The sequence below is a fragment of the Biomphalaria glabrata genome, chromosome 4, assembly GCF_947242115.1.
Source record: "Biomphalaria glabrata chromosome 4, xgBioGlab47.1, whole genome shotgun sequence".
Lineage (NCBI taxonomy): Eukaryota > Metazoa > Mollusca > Gastropoda > Planorbidae > Biomphalaria > Biomphalaria glabrata.
The window spans coordinates 22,460,490-22,466,753 of record NC_074714.1 but is presented as its reverse complement, the minus strand read 5'-3'; positions in this window follow the sequence as shown (position 1 = coordinate 22,466,753).

Genomic DNA, 6,264 nt, shown 5'->3' with positions numbered 1-6,264 from the left:
CATGGTTAGTTACGCCACTGTCTACTTGTTTGCAATAGTAATAATAAAAACCATTGAACATATAATGGCAATAAAAACCATTGAACATATAATGGCAATAAAAACCATTGAGCATATAATGGCAATAAAAACCATTGAACATATAATGGCAGGATGCTCAGCCTTATCAGAATGTGCCTACCTAGGTCGCAATAACCAAGTTGCAAAATTAATACGGCAACACTTGGCTTTGACACATAATTTGTTCTAGAGTCTACTTATCACTTATTGTTGAGGGATAGGCCTGTTTTGACTGACTAATAAAAGAACAACTAAAATAGAAAAACTAAGAAAATATAGAAACCTAGGTTTGCGGATTAAGCGTTCATGGAAGTTTGTAAAATAATATACACCCCATTTTTATGTAAACCTAAGGGATGACGACAACTAACCGACCTCACAGATAACGTCAAGGCCTTAAGCATTCCTAAGAAGATTCTCGTTGCCTGTCAGACCTGCCACATCACCGGAAAATTATTCGGTGGACACTGATAAGGGGACTACAATGAAATTTGTTTACTTCTTAATGAAACTCGACCATGGCAGTGCCAGGAATGAATACTCATTCGTTTTGAACAGAATAATAATAATAATAATATTTGATTACAGTGTTTACACGGCATATACAACAGAATGATTAGGTCAATATATGGGCGTAACTAGGATTTTCTTTCAGAGGGGGATTTTTTCTCCTTAGTATACACACACACTCACACTTTCTGAGATTTCTACAGTGCATCACACAAGATCTTGTCACCATCTTTCTACATTCCTTTATGCTTTTTGCCTTCAATGTCAGCCTTGCCCATCCTTTTATGTTCTCTTCCTATCGCTTTCCATGCCCGCCTTTTCTTCTTTTCCCTAGTACCAAGCCCTGAAGACATTGTGATATGGCTTTTGAGTTTTAGTTTGCGTTTTTTTTTACAGTATTAATTCGCTTGTTATCGTGGGGTTTAAACACTGTACTACTCCTTTCTTTATTCTCTTTTTTGTGTTGCAGTTTTTTGTATGAAATACCTAGGATATTTCTGTCGCATCTCAATTCTTTTGCTAGGATTCCCTTCTCTAGTTCTGCTTTCAGTGTGCAAAATTCACCAAACATATAAAACTGTTGTCATGACCAGGGAGCGCATTATTCTGACTATGCCTTTATCTTTCCCTATTGTTTTGAGTTTTGCAATTAGACTGTGCATCTCTGATCAGTAGTTCAGGCTTGGTTCCTTCATCTGAGACGAAAGCTGCTATGCACTTGAAACTCTTCACACTTGTCAGCTTTTCACCTCCAGCACTGATGCCCTTCTTAAAGCCCTGTTGGCTATTGTTCATAATTTGCGTTTTATTTTCGGCATTGATTCGCATACCATATGATGTGGAACTCTTGTCTCTGCACTTCAACAAGTCAGTTAACTCTTCTTATGTCCCTTCTAGACTTTCTATGTCGTCTGCAAAGCGCAGGCAAGTAATTCTTCTTCATCTAATGCTTACATTACTTTCATATCCTTTTAGCACATCTCTTTATCCTTTGAAGAAAGATATTGAAAAAAGTTAGTGAAAGTGGGCCCCATGTCTCACTACCATCTGGGATAGTTCCCTATGTTGTTGTTTCTACTCTTCTTTTTTAAAAAATCCAAATATCAAATCTGCTATTCACTGCATTAATAAATACTGCACTGTATTAATAAATTTGGTTAATATTCATCCTTCAGGGGTGGGAAAGGGTTTAATTCAAAGCCTCTTGTTGGCTACTTTGATGTAATTTAGTGACTATAGCTTTGCATTCTTTTTTTTTAACCTCAAAACCCCTTTGACAACATTTATGGAATTTAGATACTGTAGTTTTCGTTTAGGCATTTATTTGCGTTGGATATTAAAACTTATCCTCTGCCCATGGCTACGCTCATAGAATTTGGTGACTGTAGTTTCCTTTAGTTTATTTTAAAAGGAGAGGGTTTTCTTTAACCTCAAACATTCCTTTGCAACGCTGGAAGTTTACCATTAACAACCCCCCCTTTAAAAAAAAACACATATAAGTAATACAACAGTCAAAAAGTGTATTACATATTATTAAACATTTAAATTATAAAGTCCTAAGTAAATATTTACGTTTATGTGTTCCGTCCTGAAATACAACAAATCCACACTTACGAAGCACTTGTGTAAATCGCTTTTCTTTAAACTAGGCGAATTCTAAAGTGACTATAGAGGCCTATTTTACAGTTGAAACTTTGAACCAAGCCATCATTTTAGCACTAGAATGCATCAGTTTTACGGCTTGTACATTGAAAAGATATCTCAAATATTGCCCTCCTTCTTATATGTGAGCTTGCGCTCCCAGAGCAATTTTTTAATGTATTTTTGTTGAATAGGTTAGATCTATTTTTATGTATTCTATTTTTATAGGTTTGTGTCAGATTTTATAATTGTACTTTCGCATATTTATATAGGTTAGTGCAGGATAGTATAAAAGTGATGTACTACATGCTATCACTTGAATAGTTGACCAGTGTACGGTCAATATAGCACCTATGTCTGTGTGACGAGAGGTCTTGGTGATCTTAAATGCTAGTAATTTTTTCAATATTTTTATTCCTATGCCTGGGGCGGCCTGCTATTATTACTGCTGCTATAGCTTACTGCTGCTGCTATTATAGCTGCTGCAATTACTCTGCTGAGTATAACTGCTATTTCTCTGCTGTAGATGTAGATTTATTTTGGTTCTGTAGTGTAGTGTCGTAGATTTAGAGGGTTAGTATTAGTTGTTTTCATTGTAGTGTAGTGATTTAGTTCTCTTTAGTTAGATAGTTGTTTTGATCAGTTTGTGTTAGATAGTTGGTTTGGTTAGTTTGTTGGTGTTTATAGTGGTGAGGTCAGTGGTCAGGGTACTAAACGACTTACTTCACAATTCCGACAAAGGCCACATATCAATTCTTTCTATGCTGGACTTGTCCGCAGCCTTTAATAGTTCTGCATTATCCCCATCACAGCCTAACATTAATGGAGTTCAATTTCCAGACATACCATTCACGTCTGCTCCCATGCTAATAAGTCTAATAAATCCAGTCTTGACCCGGAATGTCTAAAAAACTATCGCCCGGTTTCAAATCTTCCCTTCCTGTCAAAGCTTCTGGAGCGCATCGTGTTAGTGCAAATTCTTTCTCATCTTGAACAGTACTGTCTCTTGGAAGAATTTCAATCTGCATATAGGAAGTGCCGTAGCACAGAGACAGCAGTGGTCAGGGTACTAAACGACTTACTTCACAATTCCGACAAAGGCCACATATCAATTCTTTCTATGCTGGACTTGTCCGCAGCCTTTGATACGCTAGACCATGAAATTATGATGGCCAGATTCTCTGAAACTTTTGGTTTAGCAGGAGTCGTCCTAAAGTGGCTTGGATCCTACCTGACGGAACGCACTCAAAGTGTCGTTGTTAGCGGGACGGAATCAACAAGCTTACTTTTGAAGTACGGAGTACCCCAAGGATCAGTTCTAGGCCCAGTACTGTTCACTATGTACACATATCCACTCAGCGGTGTCATACGGCCAACCGGCATCTTATACCATTTCTTTGCCGATGACTCACAGTTATACGATTCATCAGTACCCTCAGAGGTGTCGCATCTGGCAGAGAAAATCAGTAGTACCGTTGCAAGGGTGAGCGATTGGATGGTTGAAAATAAACTCAAGATGAACGAAGACAAGACAGAAATAATTAAGATTGGCACTAGGAACAATGTCTCAAAAGTTGAAAGCACAGATTCTCTCTTTATCACGAACTGCCATGTTCCTTTTGTCCATATAGTGCGGAATCTTGGAGTTTTCTTCGACTCAACACTATCTTTCGACCCACACATAAATCAGCTCTGCAAAGGTCTTTATCTGCAGCTGCGCAGATTAGGCCAGATCCGACCATATTTAACAACGGAGTCAACAAAAACGCTAGCTGTGGCATTCATACTCTCCCGCCTTGACTACTGCAACGCCGTGCTAGCAGGTATACCTGATGACAAAATAGCCAAGCTGCAACGTATACAGAACAACGCCGCTCGAAAAGTCCTTAAAAAAACTAGACAAGATTCTGCTACTACGCTCTTGCGCACGCTCCATTGGCTTCCCGTGAAAGCGAGAATCGATTACAAGGTCGCCACACTTTGTCATCAGTCTATATATAACAATGAGATGCCCTTGTACCTTAGCGAACTGATTACTCCATATGTCCCCCAGAGAACCCTGCGCTCAATGGACTCAACGCTTTTAGTAGTGCCACGTTTCTCCCTCAAAAGCTACGGTCTGCGTGCTTTTTCAGTTCACGGACCAAAGGTTTGGAACTCACTCCCCATTGATCTCAGACAGACAACATGCTATACCACTTTTAAGAAGAACATTAAGACCTACTTGTTTAAAACTTTTTTAGATTAACTGTTATCCTAGAAATTGTGTATGTTTGTAATGTTGTTACAGCGCCTTGAGCCTACATTTTGTTTGTTAACAGCGCTTTATAAATAAAATTATTATTATTATTATAAATAAAATTATTATTATTTAGTCAGTGGTAGTGATTTAGTTAGTTGTAGTGGGTAGTGTATATATTATATTTTTTATTATTCAATTATTTTTATGTAAATAAAGTATCTTTTTGTTTTATTTAATTTGAAGTAAAGTTTCGTTATTGCTTCAGTCGTAGACTGAGGAGTCACAGATTGAGCCCACCCAGTAGCGCTAACATCTGCCTACTGTTGGTAAATTTTAACGTTGAGCAGCAGAGAATAGGTCTATCCCACTCGCGCCTGCCTGACCTGCTCACATATAGATAATATATGTTGCACCCTCATAAAATGTTATTGTCCTTTCGTTGTAAATAAATAAAAAACATTACAATTTTAATATTATTAATTATTGAATTTAAGCATTAAAAAATCGAAAAAACTAAAGACAATAGGGAAAGATTGGGAGTTTTGTTAGGTGTTCCTTGGAGGCCTTACAAATCATGTGTTCGATAAACAATACGCACAAAGACAGGTCAAGATTCTTATAACAAATAATCTTTTCAGTCAGTGGAGTTCAAAAGCATCACATTACCTCCCAGAGGTCAACGGCCACACGACTCGACCAGACCCACCACAACTACAAAATATCCACTAGCAACAACAATCCAAACACAACCGGCGCACAGATAACCGTTAGGTAAATACTGGCTCTATTTTTTCCAAAGCTTATATTAACTGTCTGGCTGGTACAGAGTTTGTACACGTTATTTCTCCCACTTCCCATTCTCGGATCAAATTGAACCTTTACGCAATTCCTCATTGTTCCTAACAAAACAAAGATCCAGATAATCTTTATGTATTTTTACCTAAACGTACATGGTTAGCTTCCTGTCCATTAAAAGGGTTATAGATTCAATTCCTTCACCCGTTAAGCTCAAGTTTTCTACATTATATGGATAAATAGTGCATAGGGCCAAGAAAGTTGATGTATCAATTTTTTAAAAAAAGGGGAGGGGTCGTGTTTGTAAAGCTTTGCTAATAATTTCAAGCATTTCTTTGATAATAATAGCCAGTGGTATAGCTAGGGTATATGATGCCCAGTTTAGGAACTCCTCGTGATGCCTCATCCCTTTCAAAAAAAAAAAATAAAAAATTTTGCAACAAAAAAGATACTTTAAAAAAAAATACATCAAATACACATTATGTGCTTTCTTGTTCGTAAAACTATCAATAATTGTATCGACTATCGAATTTTTTTTTCCATCAACTAGCAAATAAGTGAGTCACACAGTTTTTCAACGTTGACAACAGCTAATTCTTCAGCAAATTAATGCTATAAACCTGTTGTTGGCACAGATGGGGGTAGTGGTGTGAGTGTAGTCAGCCGACGCTAGACGAGCGGTCAACCGTGACGAGTTACGACGGTCAGCCGAGACGAGTATCAACATGAAGGTTCGAGTAGGATCGTCGTCGTGAACAGAGCTCAGGAGCGTCACGAGAGTGGTAGTCATCTGATCACCCAGAATGGTCCAGCGGCGTTCTGTCCGGTTCTAGAAGGCCAGTAGGGACCCTATATAAGAGCGAAGGTGTCGCAGTCAGGACGGTTCAGAGCCCGGTTCACTACAGTCCGGTCGACAACAGCACAGTTCAGCGGTGTGGTTCTGTACGGAGCATTACGACGGTTCAGTGCGGAGTACTGTCAAGTACAGTTGAGACGACTGGCGTCTTGATCTTCGT